Genomic DNA, 22,716 nt, shown 5'->3' with positions numbered 1-22,716 from the left:
TGTATAAACTGTAACATTTTGGTTCTGCTCCTTGGCACGATCGATAGATAGAAATAACGATTGGAAACGCTAGGGCGGGGCTATTTCCGCCAGGTAAGCAGGGTATGTAGTAGCTAGGTTGGCGCATCGTCGGTTTGGTCACACGCGGTCCGACATGTTCTAGTGTTTCTAGCAAGATACCCGCGCGTTGCACAAAGTTGATGGAAAAGGTAAGCACAACTTATAAATTGACGGATGGAGTACTAGTTACAGTGATGAATATAATTAAGCAAACGGATCGCACATGTCGGTATTGACTGGAACGAGAATGCAACAACACAATAAGAATTAAGGCCACGATGATGATGCGATCACAGTGGTGGTTACAGAAGGCAAGAAGAAAGATGCATCATCAACATACGACCTCCTCCTCCTCAACTTAGTGCGCGGGCCACCGGCCGGCGGCTAAGGAGCGGCGGCTTTTGTGGCGAGGTCGAGGTGCTTCTCAGCAAAGGCATCCAAGGCTTCCAGACGGTTGAGGAAGGCCAACGTCGTAGCGTCCTCACTGGCCTTGTAGATACCTATGTACACGATTTGCTCGTACACGTGGATGTGTAGGTCGACGAATTCTCGCAGGGCGAGGCGCCTCGCGGCGAGCGCGACCGCCAGGTGGACATTCTTCATGGCGTCAGCGGGCAGTCGCAAGGCCACCAGTGCTTGAAAGAGGTTCCAGCCATGGAGGCCGATTAGGGTGGCAGGCAATGAGGAGCCCGGGCGCGCGGGCTGGAGGAGTATGGCGATCTCGTCCGCGAGCTTCTTGAGGACGGTGAACTTGTTGGTGGTGGCAACGATCATCTGGTCCAACTAAGAGTCGTAGTTGGCGTCGACGGCGGCCATCCACTAGCCGGTCTCCAACACCGTCTGGAGACGATCCTCGGCGCCATGCCGCAGGCCGACGTCGTGGACCATCTGGCACAACCGCTGGCCGCTCGCGCGCATCACCGCCATGGGTCTGGAGTGAGCTCTTTTGCGCTTAGTGTAGGTGCTTAGGCAAATACTTAGGTGCGTACGATGTGGTAGATGCATGGGAATGGAGGGGCGCCTTTATATGAGGGCAAACTGCGTTGCATTCACATCGTGCAGCCTCTTTTCCCGGTCATCCTCCCATTACTCCCCTCATGCATTAATTGAAGGAGGATGCATTGGCCGTTCAACATTTCAGGAACCGCTACTCCCTCCCTCGTCTGCATTAAAGCTGTATCGGGAACTGCGCCGCCCGCTGTCAAATTGAATAGTATTGCGCCGCCCGCTACACGCCCGGCTGAACACGCCTCCTCGCCTCCATCAAACCCCTTCGTTAAACCCGCATGCAAACCGAGAAACCTACTCCGGCCACACGTCCGTTCATGAGCGGGCCAGAATTAAATGCAACACCGACCGAGCTCCTCCTGTCCGCCCTCAGTTTAAACAAGGCTAGACGCCGGCCAAGCTCCTAACGTCCACCCTCTATTTACACGAGGACAGACAGACAACGGGCAAGAATCACACCCCTCCGCCGCTCCTCCATCTCCTCCTTCACCATTTTCTCCATTCTTCCGATGGCTTCCGAGGAGCCGTTCTCCGGCACATTACCCGGCTGGGTGGCCCGCCGAGCCCTCCGGATACGGGCGAGGCCGCTCGGTGCTTCACCAACCTCGCTTGGCCCGACGGAGCCAGTTGCCACCCCAAGCAGGCGCGTGGTTCAGCAACTCGCCGCTCCAGTTCAGCTCGATGAGGAGTGGCGAGTTGCTCCACGCTGGCACGGCGGTGAGCACACCGGTACGGGCGTCATCGCTGCCACATGGTACCACGCCACCAGTGTCTGCGGTGCCGCGTCTCCCATGTCTGTGGGCGCGCCTCCCGTGCCTGCGGCAGGGCCATGCAGGCAGAGACAGAAGTCGGGTGCGTGAAGAGCGACGAGTCGGTGGCCAGCTTCTCCGTGTCCGCCGCCATCATCGAGGAGAAGTAGAACACGGGAGGCCGCCGCCACTTGAGTCCCATGAAGGCCACCGCCGAGGCGACGACTGCGCATTCAGGTGGTCTCTTTTCTTCTTGTCTCTTCCGAGGACCTTCGTCGACCCCGCAAGTGTCTGCTGGACATGAGGAAGACAAAGGGATCCGCGGGCGGCCATTTAGATTATGTACTCCCTCTCTAGCTGGCGGGAAATATTTGTTCTAAGAATGGATAAATTGTATGTATCTATAACTAAAATAAGTCTAGATACATCCATTTCTAGGACAAGTATTTCCGGACGGAGGGAGTATTAATTATACCAAGAGAGCCGGATTGGCACCGCTTAGTTCATGTAAATGTAATGAAATCCATCATGTTTATATGAAGATCTGGCTTTTTTATACGAAATCCTTCATGCTTATATGAAATCAATCTGTGTTTGCACTAATTTCATCTGGTTGGTTAGAATTGTGAAAATGTATGCCACTGGCGTTTGATGTCGTCCTCCGCGGAAGGAAGCGGGAGGAAATTTGCCGGCTGCCGTTGGAGATGTTCTTATGCTGGAAATAATAGAGTGACATCCAATCCATTTGAGTTAATTGTGTGTATGATTGTCCCTCTATAAAAAGTTAATTGCATGTACAGTGTACACGTGACTTGCAGGGTGGCTACAACTTCGTACAGAAAGTTAAAAAGAAACAAGTCCATCCTTAATCTTGTATTCTAAGTACTCTGTGGGTTCTACTGTCAGTACAGTAGCGAAAGAAGTATATATTAAATAAGTAATATATAATATAAAAATCTAAAGTTAAAGATAGAATTCGAACTCATGTCATCGCGTTGCGAGCATCCGGAGCTAACCAGTACAACACATTTTTGTTGTAGACCATGCTTGAGATATATCTCCATGTCTACTCTTATACTCCATCCGTTCCTAAATATTTGTCTTTTTCAGATTTCAAATGGACTACCACATACGGATGTGTATGTAGACATATTTTAGAGTGTAGATTCACTCATTTTGCTCCATATGTAGTCACTTGTTGAAATCTCTAAAAAGACAAATATTTAGGAACAGAGGGAGTAGAAAATAGAGTTGGTGATGATGGTGTGCGTGCTATCCTGCAATATAGGCTGTCGGATTTATATCTAACGGATAGGAAGGAAACTATGACAATTTTGCAAAAATATACCCCCACACCCCTCTCCACGTTCGAAAATACGACCTTCCCTCGTTCATCCTTTTCTCTCACAAGATAAACTACACATACAAATGCATCTTGATGTTCCGTGCAACGCATGGGCATCTAGCTAGTTTCTTTTAAAATAGTTACTGCGATAATTGGGTTGAAGTGATATATTTTATGTCTGCCCGAATGATTTCAGATTCACTAGTAGTAACAAAGAAAAGGTTGCCTTGTTAATTAATAGAAAACAGGGTGAAAACTATCACATGAGGCCGGTAAAAACGAGGCACACTGGGTTCAGCGTCATCGTCACTACAACTGTGCGTGCGCGAGAAGTCTACATATCGAGGGGGCTACTGAATGAGGCACAGAAACACAATGTTCGAGAGAGAAACCAATTGACAGATTACAATTAGATCGAGTTGTCACCCTTTTGCTGTCATTGTTGGGGTGGGGGGGGGAGGGGAAGGGAGAGAAAGACGTATCGAGGGTGTGCACGGTAGGCACAGAGGCACACCTAGCGAGTGTGTGTGTGTGTGTGTGTTTGAAAGAGGAGTAGATATATTACTATCAAGATCGAGATGCCGCCCTACTCCTTCGGTGTCGGGTAGTGTGTGTGCGTGTGTGTGTGTTTGAGAGAGAAGCCAGTCGATAGATTAGTATCAAGATCGAGGTGTCACCCTACTCCTTCGGTGTTGGGAAGTGTGTGTGTCTGGTTGTGTGGGTGTGGGTGTGTGTGTCGGGGGGGGGGGGGGCAGTGACACTTACATATCCCTACTCTTATAAAAAACAGAGTTGGTGATGATGGTGTTCCTGCCATCCTGCAATATAGGCCATCCGATTTATATCCGACGGATAGGAAGGAAACTATGGCAATTTTGCAAAAGGATACCCACACCCCTCTCCGCATTTGCAAATAAGGCATTCCCTCGTTCATCCTTTTCTCCCACAAGATAAACTACTCATACAAATGCATCTTGATGTTTCGTGCAATGCATGAGCATCTTGCTAGTAGGGAGAAGGAGTTTGTGTGACACATATCTAGCTATATTAAGGGATAGGTAGATAGCATTTGTGCGAGGCATACTTAAAGCATCACGAAGATAAACAAAACGGTGTGCATGCAAGTGCCGGAAAAATGAAGCGAGAAACAATGTGCGCGCGCGTGTGTGAGAGAGAGAGAGAGGGAGAGAGAGAGAGAAATCTCAAAACAAAAGGTGCTCTGCTGGAATCCCATTGTATGTATTCATATGGTTCCGGAACTCGAGTTAACCTTAGGCATATGTGTGAGAGACATTATTATACTTTGAGACATTAGTGGCTGTGGGTGGGCGGAATTAAAGGGGTGGGCGTGTTCGACAGAGAGAGCGTGTGTGTTTCTGTGTGAGAGACTTGTAGGACGGGGTAGAAAGACGAATTCTAACCTTGACGGTGGGAGAGAAATACACGAAGTGCGTGTGTGTGATTCCGATGCCCACAGGGAAATGAGATATGTATGCGTGTGAGAGAGATTGCACAATTCATTCACGTATCACTATCTAGTGATCGTGGACGTGCATCGCTTGAAAATGAATCAATATCTACTTCGTATCGTGGCCAAAGGTACAATATCGATTCAACGCTATAAAGATTGGACACTCACATATTACATTTTTTTCTATTTAAATCAACCTTTTCAGTTGTGCATGCCAAAGTTACAGTGATGTTTCTTCAAACAACCAATGTAGCTATCATGTACATCCACCATTGTTACTCTTGCATTCAAAATCATTAGTCTTGGATGATTTAAGGTTCTATTATGAAGTAATATATGTAATATTCATATATGAATTCAACGGGTACGCAATTTATGAAATGGAGGCTATGTTATCATATGAGGTAACACTTTTAAGTAGCGGACTACAATATCCGTTTCTTTTTGTGCGCCTCTACACTAAGACGTCAATGCATTATATTTAAAGTAAATAACCAATTGCACTAAATTATATATTTACACGAGAAATACATAGGCTGAGCGTTTGATCCCCATTTTTGTGAACGCGCCACTACACCTGTACGATTGGCCGCGCCTGTGTGAATGTCCAAGTTATCGGCGCATCATCCCGAGTTATTGTCTTTTTTTCTGGGGTGGACTTCACACCAGTTATTAACTGCTGACGCGTGCCCCGTGTACACAGTCTCACATGACCTTCCCGCTGGCACGGTCCAAAATTAGTTGAAACTGGATACAAACGATCCCCATGGCGGCAAAATCTCCCGCCTCCTTCTAAAATTTCCGCCACCTTAGTCTTTAGCATGCAAAATTCCCCTTTTGTCCTTGGTGCACGGAGACCAACAGTTACAATACCGCCCTCATCTACATAATAGGTCGGGGCTGCTTTGGTAACTTCCGGCTCCTCCCACTACACGGCACCCCCATTTCCTCTCCCCCTCCCGCAAAAACGACTAACTCGACAGCACCAGAGCATCTCACATCATGTCGTCCGTACTTCATCGGCCTTTCTCCCCTCCCCTCTCAAAACCCTAGACTGCTCATCCACCGGCGTACCAGAGCCCATTCACTGCCAGCGGCGTCCACCTCACCGGATCTGCTTCTGCGGCCGCATCTACCCCTCCCACCTCGCCTAGAAACAAGTAGATTGCTCATCCACCACTGTACCATAGCCCATTCAGTGACGGCCTTGTCCACTGTGCCGGATCTGCTTCGCCGGTACTCTCGTCAACCACAGCGCATCTGCAGCGGCTCATTCGTACTCCCCACCAGAGACGCTTCGTCCACACCCCCCGGAGCCGCCCCACGGACGCCCCCGTCGACGGCCTCTGATCCTCTTTGCCGACACCTTCCTCAACCCTATCGGAGCCGCTTCATCGACACCATCGTCAACCCCACCGGAGTAGCTTCGCCTATACCATTCTCAACCCTACCGGGGCCGCTTTGCCAACTCACAAGTCCACGGCCTCAGATCCGCTTCCTCGCACCCTCATCCAACCTACCGGAGCAGCTTCTGACGCCCCGTCCACGGCCGCAGATCCGCATCGTCGACACCATCCTTAACCCAACCACCGGAGCAGCTTCACCTACGCCCTCGTCCACGGCCACAGATCCGCTTCGCCCACACCGTAGTCCACCCTACCGAAGCCGCTCCACAAACACCCTACCCGACGGTTCTAGATCTCGTTACCGGACCCCGACAGCCAGCGCAGCGTCATCACCCTTGACGTTTTTAACCTGATTCCCACCGCCTGGCAAGATGCCAAGCACCCGCCACGGCCTAGGTACTTGTCACATTTAAACCCGTCCAGCATCACCTGCCCGATCTACTTCAAATATACTAATATACTAACAGGTCGTTGTTACATGTTATGCAGCTGGCAAAAACTACAAGGACGATGTTTCTTCTGGATCTAACAGCTTGGCCAACCAAGATCCTGGACCGAGGCATTGCTATGATCTTGTAAGCGCGTCTCTCTCTCTTGTATTGTTCTGTGCCTGCCAGCGTGCTTTGCTAGGATTTTCGACCAGTAATCCCTTTGTGCAGACAATGATTTCTACTATTGGTTGCTAAATTAGATATGTAGATGGCATACATGATATTACCTCGTACCTCCGTTCCTAAATATAAGTCTTTATAGAGATTCCACTATAGGCTACATATGGAGCAAAATGAGTGAATCTACACTAAAAAATGCATCTATATACATTTGTATGTGGTCCATACTGGAATCTCTGCATAGACATATATTTAGGAACAAAGGCAGTACATTACACAAAATCGTAGGTGGCATGTAGGAATTCCAGTGCACTACATTAGTCTCCCTTAGAGTGCCTGCTAGTCCAGCACACAGAGTCATGGCTAGTTTATGCTACACACACAATCATTAATTGGTGGTTTAAATATGCGCAAGGGATATGCAATGTATTATCATGTAGAGATGTCTGAAATTAGCCGTGTCAACTTGCAGATAGGGTTACACACTGAAAAAGTATAAGATGTATGTGACAATTTCATGGAACATCGCAAAAAAGGAGAGCCAGCAGTGAGCCTGTACAGTGTGCTATGGCACGTCACTCCTCCATTGCAATCATCGTGACATGTTATTTGTATGTCAGTTCTATTGGCCAAGTTTCTTAGGGACAATTATTACGAGTTATCCTAAGAAAATAAGCACCTGTGAATATAAGCTCCATGTAATAAGCCAACCAGTTCTTTTCATTGCGTTTTCAGCTTATCTTTGGTATGATCAGTGAAAAGTCTAGATTGCATTATATTTTTTCACTTTGCTGCCCATATGAATATTAATTTGACTTGCAAACATCACAAATTGAACCCAGTGCAGTAATAATTCATCACATAGCAGCATCAGGAGCAGCTCATAGCAATTCATCATATATCAGCAGTAGGAGCAGCTCATAGCAATTCATCATATATCAGCAGCAGGAGCAGCTCATAGCAATTCATCATATAGCATCAGTAGGAGCAGCTGATAGCAATTCATGATACAACAGCAGCAGGAGCAGCTTATAGCAACTCATCATATAGCAGCAGCAGCAGCTCATAGCAATTCATCACATAGCAGCAACAACAGCTCATAGCAATTCATCATATACACTACAAAAAAAGACACATCCGTGACATTTTGGGCCAAACGAATTTTTTTCCTGTCATACATATGACACTTCTATGACGATAATTGTGACAAAACCCGGTATCATCATAGATGTGGTGGGCTCCTACTTCTATGACAAACAATCATGACAGAAAATGGGCTTTTTGCCCTGGGCGGGCCGGAGACGCAGCTGCATGACATTCTTTGGGCCGTCCATGATGGAAAAAACCGTGGTAGAAGCGAGGGGGAGGAAAATTTCGGGGAGTTCCCGGTTACGGTGGGAGGTCGGGGGCCGAGCGTGCACGTTTCTCTCGTACACGTACGCGCGTGTGTGCGAGGCGTTGGCTCTAACTGAACCCGAGCGAGGCGTTGGGCTCAAACTAAACCCGAGCGATTGCACTGCAGGCTACGCGTTACTGAACCCGAGCGATCGATCGATGGCTGTTAACTGAACCCGATCGAGCGATTCCTTCGCTACTGCTGCTAACTGAAGCCGATCGATTGGATGAACAATGAGCGTTGCGCGGGGGGGGGGGGGGGGGGGGTTGGATGAACAGTGAGCGGTGGCGTTGCCTCTGGATGAACAGGACCCCGTGGTGTGGAGGGCTGGATGAACAGTAGATGGTGGCCCGTGGAGGGGTGGTTGAACAGGACCCCTGGTGTGGAGGGCTGGATGAACAGTAGATGGTGGAGGGGTAACCGTGGAGGGGTGCTTGAATAGTAGCCGGTGGAGTAGCGCGCGGTGGAGGCTGGATGAACAGGAGCCCGTGGGGGCTGGAGGAGGTCGACGGTGGAGATGAACAGTATCCCGTGGAGTCCCGTTTTGCGGTACGCCACACCCCTCCCGATTAACAGGACCCCCGTTTCGACCGTAGCGCTCCAACACAAGTCCGTTTCCTCCGTTTTGCGGTACGCCACACCCCTCCCGATCAACAGGACCCCCGTTTCGACCGTAGGAGGTCCGTTTCCTCCGTTTTGCGGTATGCCAGACCCCTCCCGATGAACAGGATCCCGTTTCGAACGTGGCCGGTCGAACACAAGGCCGTTTCCTCCGTTTTGCGGTACTCCAGGCCTCGTTTCCATCGCCTGTTCCGTCCAAGCCCTCCCGATGAACACGACCACGCATTCCGTTCCGACCCAGCCGGTTGGCTCCCACGTGTTCCGTTGCCTCCCGATGAACACGAGGCATTCCGTTGCCTCCCCATGAACATGACGACGACGCTGTTTCTCCGTTCCGACCCAGCCATGTACACGAGCCCTGGCCGTACGTACGCGCAGGTAGGCATTCGAGACCCTGCCCTTATGTACGTACGTGGCCATATTTTCTTTCTTGCACCCTGGCCGCTGTACGTACGTGTACATGCTACGTGTGCGCCTCTACTACGACACGTACGCGCCTCTACTACGACACGTGTGCGCCTCTACATCGACCAGTATATATGTACGTACACGTTCGCGACCAGAATGACAACGCTACGTACGCTTCGACCAGGTGGGTCCCGACTGTCACACACTTCCTTGCCTGCGAAGATGTTGCTGGTGGGTCCCAGCAGTCAGGGGGGCGAATCGTTTTGTTTTTTTGCCTGGACGCACTTCCTTGCGTGCGAAGGTGTAGCTGCTGGGTCCCACAGTCAGGGGGGGAATCATTTTTTTGCCCGGACGGACTTCCTTGCGTGCGAAGATGTATCTGGTGGGTCCCAGAAGTCAGGGGGGCGAATCGTTTTTTTTTCGGACGCACTTCCTTGCGTGTGAAGATGTAGCTGGTGGGTCCCAGCAGTCAGGGGGGCGAATCGTTTTTTTCCGGACGCACTTCCTTGCGTGCGAAGATGTAGCTGGTGGGTCCCAGCAGTCAGGGGGAAACGTTTTTTTTTGCAAAATACGGTGGTCCGTCCGGTGGGTCCCCACTGTCAGGTGGAGGCATAATTATTTTGCGCGTAATAAGGAGGCACTTCCTTGCTGCGGCCGTGGACCCAGCTGTCAGCCTCTCCACGTACAGTCCACGTTCGATGGAAGCCATTCCTTGACCACGTTGACCACACCGCGCCGAGAGCACCAGGGCGGTGGACGACGGCGAGGCCTAGGAAGGGGACGACGCGGAGCCGGGGAAGACGCGGCAGTGGATGCCCACGCGTAGAGGAGTATGAGGGTTCACTCGTTCGGCTGCGGTGCGAGGCTGCCGTCGCCGCAGAATAACAGGGGGTGTGGGTGCGTAGAGGGATGGCCTGGCCAGCGGTGGGAGTAGTAAGGGGCGGTGAGGCCTCCGCGGCATCACAGCCGGCCACAGGCGGCAGGAGCAGGCGGCACGACCGGCGCTGCTTTGGGCGGCTGGAGCAAGAAGACCAGAGGTTGAAGAAGCACTACGGCCGTTGGATGGACATCGTACGGTCACTAGAGCTAGAATCATTCATATATTGACTAAAGTTGACAAAGGCCTCTGTCCCAGTCAACTTAGTAGGCCCACAAGTCAGCCTCCCACCAAGGTGGGTGCCAGCTTGCAGGGGGGTATTCATTTTTTTGTGCGTAATAAGGAGGCACTTCCGGTGGGTCCGAGCTAACAGCGGGGGGAACCTTTTTTCGCGAAATACGGTGGCCCGTCCTGTGGGTCCCAGCAGTCAGGGGGAAATGTTTTTTTTGCGAAATACTGGTGGCCCGTCCGGTGGGTCCCTGCTATCAGGTGGAGGAATAATTATTTTCCGTGTAATAAGGAGGCACTTCCTTGCGGCTGCCGTGGACCCAGCTGTCAGCCTCTCCACGTACAGTACTCTTCCAATGGAAGTCGGTCGTTGACCACATTGACCACGCCGCGCTGAGAGCACCACGGCAGTGGACAACGGCGAGGCCTAGGAAGGGGACGACGCGGAGCCAGGGAAGACGCGGCAGTAGAAGCCCGCGCGGAGAGGAGTACGAGGGTTCACCGGATCGGCTGCGGTGTGAGGCTGCCGTCGCCGCAGAATAACAGGGGGTGTGGGTGAGTAGAGGGCCCTGGCCAGCGGTGGGAGTAGTAGGGGGCGCTAAGGCCTGCGTGGCAGCACAGCCGGCCACGGGAGGCGGGAGTAGGCGGTCCCACCGGCGCTGCTTTGGCGGCTGGGGCAAGAAGATCAGAGATTGAAGAAACACGACGGCCGTTGGTTGACATCCAACGGTTATGTCTGCTAGAATCATTTGTTGACGTATATAATAACTAAAAAAATCTTGCATACGCGTCAACTAAATGGGCCCACAAGTCAGACCACTCCCTCTTTTTTTTAATAATTTATATATAGCTCATGGCAACTTCTTATGCAATTTATTGCAGTCGTTTTTTTGGTTGGCCAGGGCCAATTTCACATATTTCTGTGGGTTCCAAACTATTTTTAATACCGAAATGTCGAGTCAGATTTAAAGTACTTTGAAGATATATTTAAATTAGGTTAATGCCCTGTGAAATAGGAATATGAAAATGTGAAAAAAAATCAGAAATTATAAAGTAATTGCCAATTTGTCATCTGTTTTTATATTTACAACCCATTTCATATTACTTTCAAGATTTGCAGGCGTCTTGAAAGAGTTGCAGCCCATCAGGGCGTAGAAAAATAAGTAGGCTTGGATTGGGTATTCTTCAGAAAAAATAAACTGGGCTCATTTTCACAAAGAAAAAATAGCTGGGCTGGTCACATGGTGAACATAAAATATAAGCCTGGGCTAGACGGGCCACAGCCCAGTTCAAACCCTGCTCCGTCTCAACAATACCAAACAAAAAAATACTGCTCGAGTAGCTAAGTCCGAAGTGTCAGCCGATCTTGTGTTGTTCTCTTGTCTATTGACTATATACGCTCACAATGTCGTGGGTCCCAGATGTCAGGAAAACACTAGGAGGAAGCATTTTATTTTTCCATACGCTGACTTGGTGGGCCCCTACTGTCATCCTCTCCACGTACTTCTGCCAATTCCTGTTGTTTGTTGACCATGTTGACAACGCGAGAGGGCGGCGCCGTGGCGAGCACACCAAAGCGCGTGGAGGACGTCGGCGTTAACGATTTAGGAGACGGTGGGGCGGCGATGCGTGCGCTGAGGCGCAGCCAGCCGTGGGAGGTGGAAGCAGGCGGCCCCACCGGCGTTGGTTTGGTTTTGGCGGCTGGAGGAAGACAGGACTGAAGAAACACGACAGACTGTAAAAGTAGCAGGAGTACTTAACAACCTTAACTGAAACAAGCAGCGGCACTTAACAACCAAAGCTGAAAGCAGTATGAGTACTTATACAGGTTCAACCGTGCAAAGCACGACTCGAATAGTGCTACTGTGCCTACAGTTAACCAAGGGTGAGGCCGCCAAGCCCCAGGACAAGGCCCAGGCGCCACCCCGCGCATCCACAACCTTCTGAAAGCGGCTTCATCTCGCAACGTGGTCAATAAACAGGATATTCGCTTTAGAGCCATGGAAAAGCATGAACATAATCTTCTGTCCTATTCTCCAAGATGGACGGGCCTTCATTATTTGAGACCACCCATGAATAAGTATCTTTTCACCTCCAAGGGGAATTGAGTAGGTCGACATAAACATCATGTTGTGACCAAGCGCAAGTCTGACCCGACCATGGTCAGGCATCTGTATAGGAACAATATAACTCGGCAGTTCCTGTTTCAAGAAGATCACAGCTGTAAAACTGTGTATCAGCAATAGTTTATGAACAACATATATAACAGAAAACAGCTCGTACCATAAGTTTCTCGACACAGTTGGACCTGCTCAACGAGTGCAGCAGTGGCACACATATCCCACGTGACCTTCCACCATTGAAACGCCCAACAAGGACCTCAAGACGATCAATAAAGTGTAGGAACTTGTGGATGTCGATCCAGTCAATTTCAGTGCCATTACTAATAGCCGAGTTATTACAGAGTAACAAACGAGCAGACTGCTTAACTCTGAAAAAACCTACACGTGCCACCAATTATAAGAAAATATTAGTTAGAAGTAGCATCTTCGTGAGAGATTCGTTGCTACTTCTAAAGTTAAATTGTGATTAGTTAGACAGAATAGGTGGATTAAGAAGTAATCGAGGCAACAAGCAAGAACCAGATACAAAATTAACATGGATGAGCAATTGGAACGACGTTGGGGTGGAAGATCGCAGTGAAGATGAGACCAGGTTCTACTATTTCCATCAACATTCGTGCGCCAACTTTCAGTCCATAACACTTGAGAAAGTTTATCCAAGTTCGGCCATAAAAACAAGCAGCGATCTTCTTGGTTCATGAACCCAACTCGGAACTTATATCCATGGCTTGTCTTCACTGTGACCATTAAACTAGTGTATTCAGTTATGGCAAGGCCGAGCATCTTGAGTACATGTGTTCTGGCAGAGCAAATAATACACTGCAGGAAAAATAATATGAGAACACAGCATGTTCAAAAAACCCCCACCCTCCCGGATAGAAAAGAGGATTCTAGGAACATACTGTGCGCGTTTCAAAATGCTGTGTTAGGATGAGAAGGAACAAGTGTGGCGTCTCGCCGAGGGCGCAGAAACCTGTAGGGTACTCACACTTTGGGCACTGCAAATGAAACACACTAGATTCACTAGGAAAAAAATGCATCAACGGCGGCGGCTGCCATCCTAGGATTACCTGCGACCAAGGGACTTGGACTTATCGGGGATGGATGAAGAATTTGTACCTGGTTCTCCATGAGAAAACCCTATGCAATCGCTGAGAGGGGGTTTTCTCTGAACAAGCAGACGAAGGAGAAGGGGATTCAGGCCCAGTGAAATATTGTCGCTTTGTTCGTCCAGCTTACTGCTAAAGCTGGAAAGGGGGGTTGTGATTTGACGACTCATTGGGCATTACTGCGGCGCTACGACCGGGGTGTGTCTACCATGAAGTTGTGCACTCTAATTTGTGCATATGGCACGTGGACCCCGTTGCCGGTTGCCCCACATATTAGCGAAAGGAAGTAGAAACACAAGAGTAACTAGTTACACATAAATATATTTTTTGACAGAGAGATACTCCCTCTGTAAAGAAATATATAAATCTTTTATATCACAGGCTCACCTTGCCGAGAAATATACTCCCTCTGCAACGCACGGGGATTATGGGGGTTCAACTTTTTTTATGGGGTTTCAGCTGAGAATATAATACTCAGATAGGCTCACGGTTCTGGACTTTGGGCCGCAGGCCGACCCTGCATGTTTGGGGGCCCATGTGTTCTACCTCAGCGTTTTTCATATTGCAAGCGATCGGTACGGCGCTGGTTTTAGATGCTGTCATAAGGCGAATACACAAAATTGAATAAAGCACGGCAGCTGTTGGAATGAAATCGAACGACAGTTCCTAACTAGCAATCAGAGTTGCAATTCTATCAACGATATACCATGTGATAAATAATACCGTCGTACTACTTATACACATAGGACACTTGTTTCACCATGCTAGATTATTACATCAAAATCTCTCGGAGGATAGATCAGTTCGGTAGTTGCGTGCTGCTACTGAAGAATTTCAAAGTTGATTTGGACCAGCTCTCCTAGCCGAGAAAGTTCGATTTTGACATCATCCCCTACCGCAAAATATGATTTAGATTTGAACCTTGACCATCCTTTAGCATCAATCATCATGCGACCATCCTTTGTACTTACGGTATATTGAGCAGGTTCATTCAGACAAAGGCTGTGCATGGTAAGAGAAACTTGGCCGCGGTCGCCCAGATTGTTGAACGACTCCCTCATTGCTCTAGGAATTCTCTGTTTGCAAACAAGAAGACATACCCAAACTGTTAGATCAACACAGTGAATCATGTGAAACAACATGGAAAGTAAAAAGAACGAAGCACTTGGGCGGCCAATGCTTACCAAGAAGGTGGACATGTCGTTTTTTGTAAGGACTTTGGTATATGAAGTGCGAACTGCAGCACAGTCTGTTGCCGGTGCAACTGCACGGGCCGGAGCAGATGCAAGTGCAAGTGTTGGTGCAGGTGCCGAAGCCGCCGCTGCTGCCGGAGATGGCGCTCCTTGTAGAGCTAGTGTTGGTGTCGGAGCAGGTGCCGGTGTCGATGCCCGATCCTCCGGTAGATCAGATTGATCCGCTGACGCGGTCGGTGCCCAATCCTCAGCTGGATCAGACTGAGCTGCTGCCGCTATCAGTGCTAGAGCAACTGCCGGTGCTCGATCTGTGCGAGACAGCGGCGATCGTGTCTGGTCTGCTATGATCAGCTTTCTAACTTGACTAGGATCCGTGACCGTGATCTAGGTTTTTTCTTCATTTCTTTTAAACGCGAGAAGGACTAATTGTGGCATTTTTGTTAAACCAAACTCCAGTTCATCATAGGGATTCAGCTTGTACTCAGACAACAGACTGATCCAATTTTTTCCAGTAATATAAGTGATGGACAGTGCCTTCGTTACTGACACGACATAAGAAGTGAAACCTGCAAAAATAGCCATCGTAGAGAAAACCAAACGGTTTATTCTGAGATGAATGTCACATGGCAAAACCTGCATCGTAAAATTGCAGGAAAAGAAAGAAAACATGACATTAAATCAATAAGATTTAGACAGTAAATCAATAAGATTTACTTGATGTGACACGAGTGAATCCTTACCAGGAAATCACTATGTTGAAGTACTAAACAGAAGATTGATCGTCCAACTGCGCGTGGCATGCAGGGGCCCCGCCTACTCCCACAAGCAGGACAGTCCAAAGGTCGTGACAAATCGTATGGACCGAACATCCATGGGACTGGAAATCCTGGTGGGTGTGATAAACCCTGCAATGCATACAGATATTGGAGTGTAACCATAATTGATAAACCATCCTCACAAAAAATATGATCTGGATACTTAAAAATATACAGACTGAATTGAGTGAACAGACATTAACATAGACCATTCACACACCAAAAGCGGCAGTACTAATAAACAATACAGGGTTCACAAACACAAATCAAGTACTGAACAATAGTACTTACTACAGACAAACAAAGTTGCACAAACTAAACTCTGCAGATTATTTCTTGCCACCGACCTATGGGATGAACCCCGCATAACTGACTAGGCCATGGATTTCGTGTGAGATGTCTAGATGCACCATCACCATCTTGTCAACCTTGGAGAATCTAACAGAGTGGTCTTTCCACTCATAAACATGATGATGAAGATAGGCTGCATCAGATTTGTTGGGAAGCTTTACAAGAACCACACCCTTCGTAATCGACGGCACAACCAGGAAATTGTTGTGGTCAAGTACAGCCTCGAGAACACGCCTGACAACAATGCTACAGGAAAACACTAGTTCAGGACACGTGGCGACAAGGACACGACAGCTGGATAGTTCAGCAGTAGAACTCATCATCAGGTCTTCCAGTTCACACGACATGACTTTGAGAACTTCATCTCCACCGCGGACCTGGTTCTAATTCAAACAGAAACCATATTTTATTACTACCTCAGTTCAGAAATATAAGATGATTTTTGATATTATACTCCATATATGACTACATATACACACAGAAATGAGTGAACAAAGACACTAGAACATGTCTTCAAAGGCATGAGAGCAGAGGGATTACATGCAATATCCATAACACAAGTTACTGAGGCAAATATACCCTCTTAAAAGGTAGCATTGATGTTCACAAAGTATAGTTGAAAGTAATCTATAAGAAATCAGTGTCAACCTCTCGCATGTTTTGGTCAAAAGAGGAATTTAGAACCGTCATTTGGCACACTAAAATCACATGCAAGATCACCCAGAAAGTTGTACTACCAGTACTAGTACTGCGTGTTAGATGAAAAAACACGATCAAGATCGAGAAAAAGATCGTCAACAAGAGACATTACCTGGACTTGCTTAATGCGGGATCCCGGAGAGGGGGGCTTGGACAGGGCGATGGCTTTGAGCTTGTCTGCGGTAGTCTTGGCGGGGTTGCGCTTCTTCGTACCATGAGCCTCGACGGTTTTGGCCAGAGCCATAGACATCACGTCGGCCGGTGCTCCGGCGTCCATCCAAGAGAGGAAGCTAAGAGAGAAGAGTGAAAGGAGGAACGAGATGAGGGAGAAGCGAAGCGAGTGGGTGTTTTCTTCAAGAGAGGAAGCTGAGAGAGAAGAGTGAAATGATGGTTGCTTCGTCCGTCCAACTTACTGCTGGAAAGGAGGGGGTTTTGTGATTTGACGGCTCATTGGGCATTACTGCGGCGGTTCGATCGGGGTAGTCTACCGTCACTCTACTATGGAGTAATTTAGTGCATGGCTGGTGGACCCAGGTGCTGGCTGTCCCACACGTCGGCGAAAGTGAGTAATTTAGTGCATGGCTGGAGGAGGATCCGCACGGTAGAGCGTGTCCACTGTTTTTCTGAAGAAAAAATGATTACAGCAAGCGTTTCCACTCTTACGACGGAGGAGTGTGAAACACGGCAGCCACGTGAACATACACAGTGCTCCTACTACTAGGCATGTGCAGTGGTTCATACGTCAGTACTACACAATCTTGGTTCTAGTGTAGTAAGATATGACGATAACAAATGATGTTGTGCGCATGTCAACTACTCCTATATGTAACATAGTACCGCTTTTTCGACTGTCCGGTCGAGAATGAACGGTGAGATCAATGTTAACAGAACTAGGTCCACAGCGCACGGAGAGTACGGTGCTACAGTACTCCATGAAACATGAACCATATGAAGCACGAATAGTGTTAGGCAGGGTGTATGAAGGGTGCACGGGATGGGAGCAAAAGTTCCCTTCTCGACCCACTTTTGGGTGTTTGGCAGAGTGCATGAAGGGTGCATGAGTCCACACTAGTAGGTTGACAAAAATACACGAAGAGGAAACAACTATATTGAGATGAGAATGCAACCAAACACACCACACGCTTTGTGCTACAGTGACTGATCTGCACCATCTGAGTTTGATCCAACGGTCATGTTGCCCCGAGACATGGACATGCCCATGCAGAGGCGCCTAAACACCACCGAAGTCCCTTTGCTTCTCGAGGCGCACGACGTTGGTGATGCAGGGTGCAACCGCCCGCAGAGCCCACTCCCGGTCGACGGGAGCCAGCTCGTTAAAGACGGCGTCCAATGGCACGAATGGATTCCGGTGACGGAGCCCTGAAAGGATTCGCCCGGCAACGGCGACGGCAGCCCGCAACCCCTCCTTGTCCAGCTCAGCCCCCACCATCGCACGGAGACGGCTCAGCTCCTCGGAGATATAGGTGAAGAAGGAGACCAGGTCAGGAAGCCGCAGCTTGTTGAAGTTGACCGGGTGGTCGAACGGGTTTAGCCCGACGGCCGGCATCGTCGCGTTGGCACAACGGTAGGCATCGCGCAGTCGCAACACGTGCGTGGCAACTTGGTTCACCAAGTGGCTGAGGCGATCTTGGACCTCGTCACGATTGGCCCGCTCGCGCTCCAGCTGGCTCCCCTGACGGCCTATCGTATCTCCCGCTTTCTGCAGCAACGCCGCCGACGCCTCGAGCATCTTTGTGGTGGACGCCTGCCGCTTTTGAAGCTCCGTGAACTCCCGCACATAACGGAGGAGCATGGCACTCCTCTCCTCCTTGAGCTCACGGAGCTCCACGTCCTTGGCCCTGAGCTCCGTATCCTTGGCATGGAGCTCTTGTGTCAGGCGCCTCACCTCGGACTCCGTAATCTGCTGCGCTGCCATGGCACCAGGTAGAAGCAATGGGGAGAGGAAGCAAAGGGGGCGAAATGGCTGAAAGGCAATGCAATCTACGGGAAGGCGGAGGGAGCGGGGAATCTTTTGGTTTTCACCATGGTAAAACACTAGTCGACGACTTCTCACATCAGGGAGCAGTGGGTTTTTACAGGCGGAGTCATCGTGACTAATTGCTGCCGCGCCTGCTCCCGTCAATCAAAAAATTAAAAATCCTGCCGCGCCTGCTCCCGTCAATAAAAAAATTAAAAATCCTGCCGCACCCAAACACCAGAGCAATGTCGCGGTGGATATTTAAATTTACCTGCCGGCAAGTAGATAAAAAAGGGGTGAAAAATCTAATGTGGCGGCGGCCTAGCTAATCGGTCGAACTAGCCCAACTAGCTAGCCACCGTGCTTCACTGATGTACTCGGCGGGAAAGGTGGTCTTTCGTGATTTGACGACTCATTTACTTGCTTCGGCGCTACGACCGAGGAGGATCCAGAAAACGCGCGGTAGGGCGTCCCACGTTAGGAAGAATATATGTGTGCACCACCCCGGAGGACCCCGAAACCGTGCGGTAGGGTGTGCCACGGCTCGGCACGGAGGAAAAATGTGCGTGTAAAAATATACTGTATCAGACGTAGTACCTATGGTTCGACATCAGGACCCAGCCAGTCGGTCGAAAACACCCCACTAGCCACACAGCTTCATCATGCAAACATGGCACGGAGGATAGATGTGGTTAGCTCCGTCTCGACCAGCCACAACGTCTGTTGTTCTAGGCGATTCTTCTATTTTCCAAGCTTTTTTTGGTTGTAATAACACCACGGCAAGCTAGCGCCGCTCTTCGTGTGTGCCCGTGCAAAGGTTAGACGATGGAGAGAAGAGAGATTGAGATCGCAGACCTGGGACCCACCAGTAAGTGAGACAACGGTCACGTGTTGACGAGGCACACCCTCTACTCTACTCAACGCAAGTACTGTATAAAATCAAGTTATGGGACAAAGCCAACAACCGTTCATTTTTTCAGGCTATCGACTTACGCTTTGTAGTCCAGGTTGCCAGTTTGAATCTCATCTTTCAGATTTGTTAGTTTTAGGTCCAAATTTGATTAATGACAAGTGGGACCCCCGTGTGTTGTTCCGATATTTCAGTGTAGGATGGTTTTTTTGAACAAACACTTTGCGCGGTTAGACAAGTAACGGCACGAGTTACACGTATTTTGCAAGTTTAGGAACAAAAATGACAGCGGCATAGAATATCACATCCACCCCGCAGCTTAGATACTATGGTGATACGAGTTTTTACACCGTTGGAAGTGAGATCCAATGGCTTGGGAGTAGTCTTTGTAATTATGCGTAATTTCCAAACTCTCCAAAGGTTTTTTTTGCAAATAAAACATTCAGGCCTCGTGTGTGCCGCTGCATCTTTGATCCAACGGCTCCCCGGTGCTCATATTAGGTGCTCCCCGTAGCTTAATTACCCGCTACGGTGATATGAGCATCTAGGTCGTATGATCAGTGATCAGATGGCACATGCGTAGTACTTGTACTTTCTGCGCATCTCCCAAACTCTATCAGCCGTATATTGCAAAACATTCAAACCTCCTACTGTGGGCCGTTAGATCTCAGTGAACTCGTATCACCATAGAATCTACGGTGCGGGAGCACCTCATACTCTCCCGCGTGAGAAAACATAAGGTGCTATCGCACCTTGGATGCTACGGTGATACGAGCTTGGAGGTCGTTTGATCTGAGATCCAATGGCATCTGAGCAGTCTTGTGCTTGTAAGCAGTGGCCGAACTCTTTTGGGTCTTTTCTGCAAAAAACCATTTGAACCCCCGAGGAGGTGTTGGGTCACAAATCCAACGCCTCCGAAGAGCTTGTATCACCAAAGCATCTAAGGTGTGGTAGCACATGATATTCTTACATACAGGAGAATATGATGTCCTCCTTCATCTTAGATGCTACGGGATACGAGCTTCGAGGTCGTTGGATATGGGATCAAAGTGCATCTAAGTAGTTTTTGTACAAATTGTGTGCAATTCTCAAACTCATCAAGGTTTCCTGCAAAAATATTAAGACACATCATGTGAGCTGCTATATCTCAGATCTACAAGCTCCAAGCAACTCGTATCGGCATATAGCATCTAAGGTATGGGGGCACATGATATTCTCCTGGGGAGGAGGGGTGGGGGGTGCACAACCAATCGGTGGTTGGGAGGGTGGGGACAAATATAATCTAAACAACCCTAAACAGAGCTCCACAATTTTATCTAAGGTCGAGGGGTTGATCCCCGACAATCATAGCTCCGCCTAAACATTTTACTCCCTTCGTCCCTAAATATTAGTCTTTTTAGAGGCTTCAAATGGACTGGCACATAGGAATGTATATAGACATATTTTAGAGTCTAGATTCACTCATTTTGCTCCGTATGTAGTCACTTGTTGAACTCTCTAAAAGACTAATATTTAGGAATAGAAGGAGTATTTTTGAATTCATGTCATACATGCATGGTTTGGAAAAATAGATGCACTATACTTATTGGATTGTTGTTGTGTTCGTGCGTGTGTGTCTCTGTGTGTGTGTGTGTGTGTGGTCATATGCTTGATACATACAAAGTTTTCTCACCTCCATATTGCTGATCTTTTAAATTTGAATTTGCATTGGAAAACTTACTAGGGATACCATGAAATGTGAAATCCACGTTGAGATCACTATATCACAAACTCACTCTAATTCAACAACTCGTCATAAATCAATTACCACATTGAGATTAGTATTTGCAAGGAAAATACGGGTATTGTAATACACATAGATTCGTTGGGCAATTTAAAAGGTTCCTTTCGTATTCTCGAATGGTAGGACCCAACGGCGTACCAGCCAGACCTTGGCTCGTGTTGATCCTAAAAAAAAAACCGGGCTCGTGTCCTTCGGTGGCGTGCGTGGTACGCACATTAGGCAACCCCAACCAGTCGAGCCTCAGCGTTTCAAGTCGAAATATCTGGCGGCCAGAATTCCAGCCCTAGGAAATTCCCCTCATGTCCCCGGTCCATAATGACTACCAATGAAGAACGGAGGGACGCTTTAGTAACTAGACAATGTTACCTACCGTGCCGAGCACGGTTCAATTCCCTCGGTCGCCGCTCGTCAAGGTCACCCGTCAACTGCATTGCCTAGTACTACTACTACTACACCAGGATGAGCACAGAATTGAGCCCGTTTGTTCGTGCCTAGTACTTGAGTTAATATATCAGGCAATGCAATGGTACGGAGGGATTATCCTTTTACTCTGCATATATAACTTGTCTGAAGTCTAACTAAGCAAAATGTTTGACCAAATCCTTTTTAAGAAATACAACAGGACAGATGTACGGCTTGAAAATTTATTGCATGATGTAGGTTATGATATTGTTTCGAATCCTGGATCTTAAATTTCATAAAATCCAAAAGTGAGCATAAATTCTTGAAACTAAGCATGGTCACGTGATATGGCACAAATATTACTTCGTAAGTTTTTTCTTCAATTTGAGACAAGCTGCTTATCACAAGTTGCACAAATGAAGAGCCAAGGTATTTTGGAACAAAGACCTGTCACGTTAAGGCGAACGCTTTCACTATTGAAACCGTGGGCGTTTACGTGCCGCCACGAGTCCCCGCTTCTCATTGGCAAGTGCCGTCCGAGCAAGCGTGTGAGTCGACGGGAGGCGTGCGAGCAGACGCTGCGCCGGCTGTCAGGGAGGCGTGCGAGCAGACCGCTGTGCAGGCTCACCGGGAGGCGAGCCCTTTGACCAGGCTCCGCCGCCCACCGTCGTCCCAACGTCTCCCACTTTTAATGTCGCCGGCGCCGCAGTTTAAAATCAACCCCGCACTACCCGGTCTCGCTACAATCCTCTCTCTTCCTCTCCGATTCACTTGTCGTCTACCTCCAACTAGCCTGACCTAAACGTACGCCATGCCGCATCACGATGGTCTGCCCTTAGTGTTCCAGTTTCCAGAGGAAGACACCCAGCCGGAGTCTCAAGAACATAAGGCGCTTTGGGATGAGCTTGAACTGGCCTTGCGGGAAGACACCGCGCCTATCCCCGCTCCCGTTCCGGCTCCCGTCGCCCCGACTGCGCCAGCGCCCATCCCCGTGGCATTGATAGGCTGGGAGCTGCACATTGTCACCGAGCTTGATCCCACGGGGTTCCACGAGGTCCCCGCCGACTTTCACGTGCCCGTGCACCTGCCAGCGCATGCGCCTGCGCGTGCACTGACGCGCACGCCCGTGCCGGTGCCCGTGCACCTGCCAGCGCATGCGCCTGCGTGTGCACT

The sequence above is a fragment of the Aegilops tauschii genome, chromosome 2 (assembly GCF_002575655.3).
Source record: "Aegilops tauschii subsp. strangulata cultivar AL8/78 chromosome 2, Aet v6.0, whole genome shotgun sequence".
Lineage (NCBI taxonomy): Eukaryota > Viridiplantae > Streptophyta > Magnoliopsida > Poales > Poaceae > Aegilops > Aegilops tauschii.
The sequence above is the reverse complement of the archived record's forward strand: the minus strand, read 5'-3'. Positions refer to the sequence as shown.